The sequence below is a fragment of the Convolutriloba macropyga genome, unplaced genomic scaffold, assembly GCF_964194025.1.
Source record: "Convolutriloba macropyga unplaced genomic scaffold, txConMacr16.3 SCAFFOLD_4256, whole genome shotgun sequence".
NCBI lineage: Eukaryota > Metazoa > Xenacoelomorpha > Acoela > Convolutidae > Convolutriloba > Convolutriloba macropyga.
The window spans coordinates 4,775-15,000 of NW_027452022.1; the positions used below are offsets into that span (position 1 = coordinate 4,775).

The 10,226-nt window shown below is 42.0% G+C and overlaps 1 non-coding gene and 1 pseudogene across 1 annotated transcript in view; both read left to right on the forward strand.

The window, feature by feature from the left end:
* The first annotated feature begins 6,762 nt into the window (after positions 1-6,762).
* On the forward strand, positions 6,763-6,914 carry LOC142357118 (5.8S ribosomal RNA; annotated as a pseudogene).
* Positions 6,915-8,596: 1,682 nt separating this feature from the next.
* Positions 8,597-10,226, forward strand: part of LOC142357119 (large subunit ribosomal RNA) — a 3,520-nt gene continuing 1,890 nt past the window's right edge. The window contains exon 1 of the ribosomal RNA XR_012761553.1: positions 8,597-10,226. This exon is cut by the window's right edge and continues 1,890 nt beyond it. This is a non-coding gene — a ribosomal RNA (large subunit ribosomal RNA).

Consider the following 10,226-nt stretch of genomic DNA (forward strand, 5'->3'; position numbering starts at 1 on the left):
GAAGAGGTGAAACTTCTGTATGTGAAAAGGCAATTTGAGCGAGATTTATAGCAGACTAGTATTATGTTGTTTCTAGTAGGCGAAAGCCGAAACATCAACATGTGAAAATCTGATATTAAATCCTCAATCATTTTCCCTAGTATTATACAGCTATGAGTAACCTTAATTGGACACGGCAATTATTGCTGACCGGTGAAACTTTCGCATGGGAAAGACACACACACTTCTTGACAAAGCAATAAGTATTATGCTGTTTCTAGTACGCGAAAGCAGAAACATCAGCATGTGAAAGTTGTGAAGTTGAAGAATTTTTGTGTTGAGTACGATGTTGTTACTAGTAACCATGTCGACAGCTGAGAACTGTTCTCTAACCAATAGAAGGTGAAACTTCTGTATGTGAAAAGGCAATTTGAGCGAGATTTCTTAGCAGACTAGTATTATGTTGTTTCTAGTAGGCGAAAGCCGAAACATCAACATGTGAAAATCTGATATTAAATCCTCAATCATTTTCCCTAGTATTATACAGCTACTAGTAGCCGTAATTGGTCAGGGAAACATTGTTGACCGGTGAAACTTCACATGGGAAAGACACACAAATTACTTGACAAAACAATAAGTATTATGCTGTTTCTAGTATGCGAAAGCAGAAACATCAGCATGTGAAAGTTGTGAAGTTGAAAAGTTTTTGTGTTGAGTACGGTGTTGTTACTAGTACCATGTCGACAGCTGGAAAGCTGTTCTCTAACCAATAAAAGGTAAAACTTCTGTATCTGAAGAGGCGGCGTGATTGAGATTTTTAACAGACTAGTATTATGTTGTTTCTAGTAGGCGAGAGCCGAAACATCGACATGTGAACATCTGGTTTTTAAATCATGAGTCAATTCTCCCTAGTATGATACAGTTGTTAGCCGGTATTGGTAACAGTAGAACAGAGATTTGGAGGGCAAAACCTGCTCATGGGAAATGCTCACAGAGCGCTATCTACCAGTACACATAGTATTATGCTGTTTCTAGTACGCGCGAGCCGAAACATCAGCATGTGAAATGTGTAATCGTGGGTAACTCTAAGTGTGTAGAGTACTGTGTAGTAACTAGTAGCCATGCCAAAGCATGCATTGAAACTCTTCGTGATTTAAAAAGCTCAAAGCAAGATTGACGAGGCCGCAAGGCTATGTCTTTCTAAATTCGAACAAATCGAAAGATTGTTCAAAGTACAATTAAACTGATTGATCCTGTCAGTTGCCATATGCTTGTCTGAAAGACTAAGCCATGCATGTGCAAGCGAAGCTTGAAAAAGTGGAACCGCGAATGGCTCATTAAATCAGTTACTATCTATTAGTTGATTTGCAAGCTAAATGAATAACTGCGGTAACCCTGCAGCTAATGCATGCTGATTGTCCGACACTGTCGGAGACTTTTACAAGACTACACCGGGTGATTTGCTAAGTACAGACACATCCCGTGATGAGTCCTAGTAACTGAAAGATCCCAGATAGCTTCGGCTTGGGGACGGAACTTCCGAATTTCTGACCTATCAACCTATGATGGTAGTGTAACGGACTACCATGGTTGTGACGGGTAACGGGGAATCAGGGTTCGATTCCGGAGAGGGAGCCTTAGAAACGGCTACCACATCCAAGGAAGGCAGCAGGCACGCAAATTACCCACTCTCCGCACGAGGAGGTAGTGACTAGAAATAATGATATGAACCTTTATGGTTTGTAATCAGAATGGAATGGACTTAAAAGCTCCATTGATGAACGAGTAGAGGGCAAGTCTGGTGCCAGCAGCCGCGGTAATACCAGCCTCTACAAGCGTATGCAATAGTTGCTGCGTTTAAAAAGCTCATAGTTGGATCTGTTTGAGTAGAACGGCAACATGGTCTTCAGTTAAATCTGTTGACTCGTTCCGCTCATCCTTCGCATCGAAGAAATAGTTTGCACTTAAATGTGACGAACTGTGGAAACGGTGTTTTCACCCTGAGAAAATTAGAGTGTTCAAAGCATCCTTTGGGATCGAATAATAAAGCATGGAATAATGGAGAATGACCCGCTACTCGATTGATGCCGGTTGGCTGAGTGCGGTAATGATTGAAAGGAACAGACGGGGGCATTTGTATTGCTACGTTAGAGGTGAAATTCTTGGATCGTGGCAAGACAAACTACTGCGAAAGCATTTGCCAAGAATGTTTTCATTAATCAAGAACGAAAGTCAGAGTATTGAAGAGGATTAGATACCCTCGTAATTCTGACCATAAACTATACCAACCTACAATTTGTCAAAGTCGATCTTGACTTGGCAAGAGATTAACCGGGAAACCAAAGTTTATTGGTTCCGGGGGAAGTATGGTTGCAAAATCGAAACTTAAAGGAATTGACGGAAGGGCACCACCAGGAGTGGAGCCTGCGGCTTAATTTGACTCAACACGGGAAAACTCACCCGGTCCAGACATCTTAAGGATTGACAGATTGAATATCTTTCATGATTATATGGGCGGTGGTGCATGGCCGTTCTTAGTTAGTGGAGTGATCTGTCTGGTTAATTCCGATAACGAACGAGATCTTCTCCATCTAAATAATGAAATTCACTATATGTGAATTCAAACACTTCTTAGAGGAACTATGCGGAATTAAATACCGCAGATGAAGTGAGGCTATAACAGGTCTGTGATGCCCTTAGATGTTCTGGACTGCACGCGCGCTACACTGTGTACTTTTAGATTGAGTACTCAGCCCTTGGTCCGAAATGGACTGGGCAATCAGAGAAAAGTACAGCGCTTCAAGGGGATCGTCTGTTGTAACTTGCAGACGTGAACCAGGAATTCCTGGTACTTATGAGTCAACAACTCATAGGGATTACGTCCCTGCCCTTTGTACACACCGCCCGTCGCTACTACTGATTGGATAGTTAAGCAAGAATTGCAAATTCCTACTGTTGGGACTTCGGTCTCCGGCAACGGGATGAAGCGGATCGAGCTTAATTGTCTAGAGGAAGTAAAAGTCGTAACAAGGTTTCCGTAGGGGAACCTGCGGAAGGATCAGTGATTGATTCCTTCGGGCATGGCTGCTGGTAGAGGCCATGTCTGTAGTGCGCATGACGCTCTGTCGCTAGAGATTGCTTGGCAACCAATCTCGAATTATGTATCGAGCTCAAAAACTACTTGTGTGGATACATAGTTCAGCAGTCATGGCAAGGGACTGCTTAAAGGGAGACTATTTAGCAAAAGCAGCCTAGCAGAACTGCAGCTATCTAGATCTCAGAAGCTGGGTTATAGAAGCCCAGCTATAGACTTGTGAATGAGAAAGGCCTAAAAAGGTCCACAAGTCGCGTGGTTAGAACCGACACGCAAAAATCCCAGCGAGTGACAGAGCGTTGCGCTGTTCAGTGGGAAAGAGTTGAGCTACTCGGGGCGCCCACTGAACTTGCTCCGAGCCAAAGGCTCGAAAAAAACACAGCTTAGCCTCAGATCCTTTACATAGAAGGCTAGCTAAAATAAACTTACCTTGGACGAGGGTAAAGTTTAGTCAGTTCTTAGGGGAGAGTAATCCACAGCTTCTCGCCCTCTGAACATTCTCCCAGATATGTAGGTCTGGGAGAGTCTCCTCCTGTTCTTCGGAATCTGGAGGTAGACAAAGACAGTACGATACGATCTTGCATCGGGATGACTAACCGATAATGATCATAATCTGACAATTTTTCCGGCTTGAGGCACCGGAGTCAGATTAAAGACACATACTGAACTAAAGGCGTATGTGCAAAGCTTGTCGGAGTGTAGAGAGTCAAGCTGAGTTGACTCGTCACGTGGTGATGACAACAGCCATGTGCAAAACACTCACAACTTTATCGTCTATGTGGAAAAGGTTGCTAACAGCGCTCTCTATGAGAGGCCCTCGCATATAACTATACGAGGAAAAGGCGATAGAGTTGTTTGAATGTGGGGCAGGTTCATCGACAAGCTAAGTTGATCACATTCTTGTTGTGGCATCCTACTAGAATTGGTCACGGTCTGCACCAACTCTCCCCAAGTTGGCCAGACTTAAAACTAGAAATAAGGTTTGCAGCTATGTGAACCTAGAAACTGTAAAGGAGTTGAAAGAACTTAAAGGAATTGAAAGAGGCCTTGAGGTATATCCTCTTGGTAAAGACCCACAAAAGCTCACAAAAGTGGCTTCGAAGGGCAAAACTGGTTCATCCAAAACAATTGGAGAGCTTAAAGCAGAACCAATTCGAATGAAACACTATTGGTGAAACTTCATCATGAGAACGTCACAAGCTGATCACGCTCTATGATATGACTAGTATTATGTTGCTTCTAGTAGGCTAAGCGCAAGCCGAAACATCAACATGTGAAAGTCGTAGAATTTTGCAATCAAACTGTGGCTAGTACTGTGATGTTACTAGTAACCTGGTGTTCCGTCATATGGCCAAGAGAGCATTTGAAGGCGAAACTTCTGCATGGGAAAGCTGCATCATGATCAAAATTTTATATCGAGTATTATGTTGACGTTAGTAGGCCTTGGCCGAAAACGCAGCATGTGAAAGGTATAGATAAAAGTTATTGTTGCAGTCAGTACTGTGTAGTTACTAGTAGCTGGATTTAAGCTCAAAATGAGACACTGTTGGTGAAACTTCATCATGAGAATGTCACAAGCTGATCAAGCTCTATGATATGACTAGTATTATGTTGCTTCTAGTAGGCTAAGCGCAAGCCGAAACATCAACATGTGAAAGTCGTAGAATTTTGCGATCAAATTGTGGCTAGTACTGTGATGTTACTAGTAACCTTGTGTTACGTCATATGGCCAAGAGAGCATTTGAAGGCGAAACTTCTGCATGGGGAAGCTGCATCATGAACAAAAGTTTATATCGAGTATTATGTTGACATTAGTAGGCCCTGGCCGAAAGCGCAGCATGTGAAAGGTATAGATAAAAGTTATCGTTGCAGTCAGTACTGTGTAGTTACTAGTAGCTGGATTTAAGCTCGAAATGAGACACTGTTGGTGAAACTTCATCATGAGAACGTCACAAGCTGATCACGCTCCATGATATGACTAGTATTATGTTGCTTCTAGTAGGCTAAGCGCAAGCCGAAACATCAACATGTGAAAGTCGTAGAATTTTGCGATCAAATTGTGGCTAGTACTGTGATGTTACTAGTAACCTTGTGTTACGTCATATGGCCAAGAGAGCATTTGAAGGCGAAACTTCTGCATGGGGAAGCTGCATCATGAACAAAAGTTTATATCGAGTATTATGTTGACGTTAGTAGGCCCTGGCCGAAAGCGCAGCATGTGAAAGGTATAGATAAAAGTTAGCGTTGCAGTCAGTACTGTGTAGTTACTAGTAGCTGGATTTAAGCTCGAAATGAGACACTGTTGGTGAAACTTCATCATGAGAACGTCACAAGCTGATCACGCTCTATGATATGACTAGTATTATGTTGCTTCTAGTAGGCTAAGCGCAAGCCGAAACATCAACATGTGAAAGTCGTAGAATTTTGCAATCAAACTGTGGCTAGTACTGTGATGTTACTAGTAACCTTTTCTTACGTCATATGGCCAAGAGAGCATTTGAAGGCGAAACTTCTGCATGGGGAAGCTGCATCATGAACAAAAGTTTATATCGAGTATTATGTTGACGTTAGTAGGCCCTGGCCGAAAGCGCAGCATGTGAAAGGTATAGATAAAAGTTATCGTTGCAGTCAGTACTGTGTAGTTACTAGTAGCTGGATTTAAGCTCGAAGTGAGACACTGTTGGTGAAACTTCATCATGAGAACGTCACAAGCTGATCACGCTCTATGATATGACTAGTATTATGTTGCTTATAGTAGGCTAAGCGCAAGCCGAAACATCAACATGTGAAAGTCGTAGAATTTTGCGATCAAATTGTGGCTAGTACTGTGATGTTACTAGTAACCTTGTGTTACGTCATATGGCCAAGAGAGCATTTGAAGGCGAAACTTCTGCATGGGGAAGCTGCATCATGAACAAAAGTTTATATCGAGTATTATGTTGACGTTAGTAGGCCCTGGCCGAAAGCGCAGCATGTGAAAGGTATAGATAAAAGTTAGCGTTGCAGTCAGTACTGTGTAGTTACTAGTAGCTGGATTTAAGCTCGCTCGAAATGAGACACTGTTGGTGAAACTTCATCATGAGAACGTCACAAGCTGATCACGCTCTATGATATGACTAGTATTATGTTGCTTCTAGTAGGCTAAGCGCAAGCCGAAACATCAACATGTGAAAGTCGTAGAATTTTGCAATCAAACTGTGGCTAGTACTGTGATGTTACTAGTAACCTTTCTTACGTCATATGGCCAAGAGAGCATTTGAAGGCGAAACTTCTGCATGGGGAAGCTGCATCATGAACAAAAGTTTATATCGAGTATTATGTTGACGTTAGTAGGCCCTGGCCGAAAGCGCAGCATGTGAAAGGTATAGATAAAAGTTATCGTTGCAGTCAGTACTGTGTAGTTACTAGTAGCTGGATTTAAGCTCGAAGTGAGACACTGTTGGTGAAACTTCATCATGAGAACGTCACAAGCTGATCACGCTCTATGATATGACTAGTATTATGTTGCTTATAGTAGGCTAAGCGCAAGCCGAAACATCAACATGTGAAAGTCGTAGAATTTTGCGATCAAACTGTGGCTAGTACTTTGATGATGCTTGTAGCCAACCGAATTGGTTGAAAAGCCCAATAAGTAAGCTAACTTGGGAGAGCTTGTTGGAAACCAAATGCTACTAGATTGGTCCAAATACATCCTTCAACAGGGGATCACTTGGCTCGCTTTACGAAGAGGAGCACAGCTATATGTGTTAATTCGGTATGAATCGCAAGATTTGTTTACCGACCTCTCTAACGCAAAAGGCGGTCTCGGCTTCGGCTGTTGACTGCGTCCGATTCAGGGTTATATAACTCTCGATTGAACACATTGATGTTCTATTGTTGGTGCTTCCAATAAAATTGGAACACTTAAAGCAGAACCGATTCAAATAATAGCATTCTGATCAATGATTGCATTCCTTGATCAAGAACTGCTGGAGTCATTGTGATGGCGAATTTTCTTCATAAGAAAATTGCAAAGAGACGGAACTTAATGAGACTAGTATTATGTTGTTTCTAGTAAGCGGAAGCTGAAACAGCAACATGTGAAAATCAAGTTTTGTTCAATGATCTCGAGGCGATAAGTACTATGAAGCAACTAGTAGCCTAAGCATGACTCAGATTTGAGACAGTCAAAAAGACTGGCGAAACTTCTTCACATGAAAGTTACATAGAGAACTACAAATGTATACAGCGAGTATTATGTTGTTTCTAGTAGGCGAAAGCTGAAACATCAACATGTGAAAGTTGTCTGCAAACTGTAGAACGATATGTGATTAGTACTGTGCTGTTACTAGTAGCCAGTCTGACTGTAGAAGCCAAGACAAAGGGAAACTAATGCATCTGAAAGGACAAGTTATGGAAAGGTATGCACGATAAGTATTATGTTGTTTCTAGTAAGCGGCAGCTGAAACATCAACATGTGAACGTCGTTGTGTACAGTAACCTAGAACTATATAGTCCTTAGTAACGTGCATTTACTAGTACCTGTAATTGGTATTCAGACTCAGCAGTTTGGAATAGTTTTGGCAAAGATGCACCAGAGAAAACTGGGATTTGATACAGAAATTGTTGAATACAAGTATTATGCTGCTTCTAGTAGGTTGAATCCGAAACATCAGCATGTGAAAATTGAAAACATTTCTGGTTCGAATTGTCACAAGTATTTGGTGATCTGAGTAGCCAAACTCACTACAACGCCAATTGAAGGCAAAAATTCTCAACGGGAAAAGCTATTCTCATTGAATGAGCTAACAAGACGAGTATTATGTTGCTTCTAGTAGGCGAAAGCCAAAACATCAACATGTGAAAGTCTTGCTGAACAAATTTAATGTTGTTGAGCTCAGTACCGTGTGAATTAGTAGCCATAATTGGCGAGCGAAAATTGAACTGGCGAAACTTCGTCTTTGGAAAATTGCAGATGCCGAGCACTTATTTTGCAACGAGTATTATGTTGACTGTAGTAAGCGAAAGCCGAAACAGCAACATGTGAAAGCTGTTGAAATTTGTGGTCATTTTGCAATAAGTACAAGGAGTGTAACTAGTAGCCAGGTCAAAATTTGGGATAAGAATGAGCAAAAATTCTGCATGAGAACAGTTGAAATTATGAAACTAAATTACAAAGACTAGTATTATGTTGTTTCGAGTACGCGAAAGCGGAAACATCAACATGTGAACGTTTGTAACGAAGTTTCGTTAATTTTCAGCCTAGTACTGAGCAAGAACGAGTAGCCTCATCTCCAATCCCACGCAAAATGTAGTGAAATATGTGAGTGAACCTTATTCACGGTGAGGGTTTCCCGAGGTCTGTATTGCAGCGAGTATTATGTTGCTTCTAGTAAGCGAAAGCTGAAACAACAACATTTGAAAGTTGGAATTAATGACTGAATGGAAACTTCGACCTGTGTTTGATAGTAGTAGCGAACAAAACTGCTGAATCGGTTTCTGTCTCATATTGGTCAGTGAACCAATTAAGAGACAATCAACTACATAACCTGAATTGGGCGAGAGAACCCCCTTAACTTAAGCATATCAGTAAGGGGAGGAAAAGAAATCAACTGAGAATCCCTTAGTAATGGCGAATGAACAGGGAAAAGCTCATCGGGAAGAGAAATGGCAACATTTCTCGGTGTCCGTATGGTTTGATGCTAGACTGGTGAATTTGTCCTGATGTCTACTGGAAAGTAGCATCAAAGAAGGTGAAAATCCTGTAAAGGTCATTTTCGATACCAGTCATAATGGCTCATTCCTATGAGTAGAGTTGTTTGAAAGTGCAACTCGAAGCTGGAGATATGTCTCTCCAAAAGCTAATTATAAAGCGAGACCGATAGTAAACAAGTACCGTGAGGGAAAGTTGAAAAGCACTCTGAAGAGAGAGTGAAAAGTACGTGAAACTGTTGAAGGGGAACTGGAGTGAGCGTTACCATACTCAATGCCTTGATATTATATTCTCGGCTACCGAGTAGTGTAGTTGTCGTCTTTTGGCAAATCTTGTTAATGAATCGAGCAGAAGTTTTCCTCGGAATTCTTCTTGTTGATTCTAAACAAAATGAGATAAATTGATCTTGATTGCCTGTCTGACCTCAACTTCCTATTCAATGCTCTCTACAGCCCGTCTTGAAACACGGACCAAGGAGTGTGAGTTGCTTGCAAGTGTTGTCGCTCATTGAAAGCGCACACGCGAAATGAAAGTGAACAGTGTAATTTTTATGAATTGCACTACTTTGTGTGGTGAGGGCGCCGATTCGGTGTCCCGCAACCACGGACGGTTTTGCTCTTATTGCATGACTGATCCAGAGCAAGTAGCACACGACCCGAAAGATGGTGATCTATGCTTGGGCAGGGCGAAGCCACGGGAAACCATGGTGGAAGCCCGAAGCGGTTCTGACGTGCAAATCGATCGTCTGACCTGAGCATAGGGGCGAAAGACTAATCGAACCATCTAGTAGCTGGTTTCCTCCGAAGTTTCCCTCAGGATAGCAAAAGCTTGAGCAAGATTGAAAAATCTTCGCAAAGCAATTTCATCGGTTAAAGCGAATGATTAGAGGAATGGGGGAAAATTTTTCCTTCACCTATTCTCAAACTATAAATCGGTGAGATGTCCTTGTGACTTAATTGCACTTGGACTATGAATGCAAGCTTTTTGTGGGCCGCTTTTGGTAAGCAGAACCGGCGATGTGGGATGAACCAAAAGTTGGGTTAAGGCGCCTAACTACTTGCTCATGAGTCACCACAAAAGGTGTTGATTGATACTGACAGCAGGACGGTGGTCATGGAAGTTGAAATCCGCTAAGGAGTGTGTAACAACTCACCTGCCGAATCAATCAGCCCTGAAAATGGATGGCACTAGAGCTCGTGGCCTATACCCAACCATGAATATCAATATCTAACGCAAGTTAGATTAGAGAAAAAGAGCCTCACCAGCTCAAAAATGATATTCATGTGTAGGAGGACACATTGATTGCGCTAAAGTATGCACGCAAGTGTATGCGCGAAGCGATCAATGGAGCAGATCTTGGTGGAAGTAGCAAGTACTCAAATGAGAACTTTGAGGACTGAAGCGGGAAAGGCTTTCATGTGAACAGCGTTTGCACATGAGTTAGTCGATTCTAAAAGACAG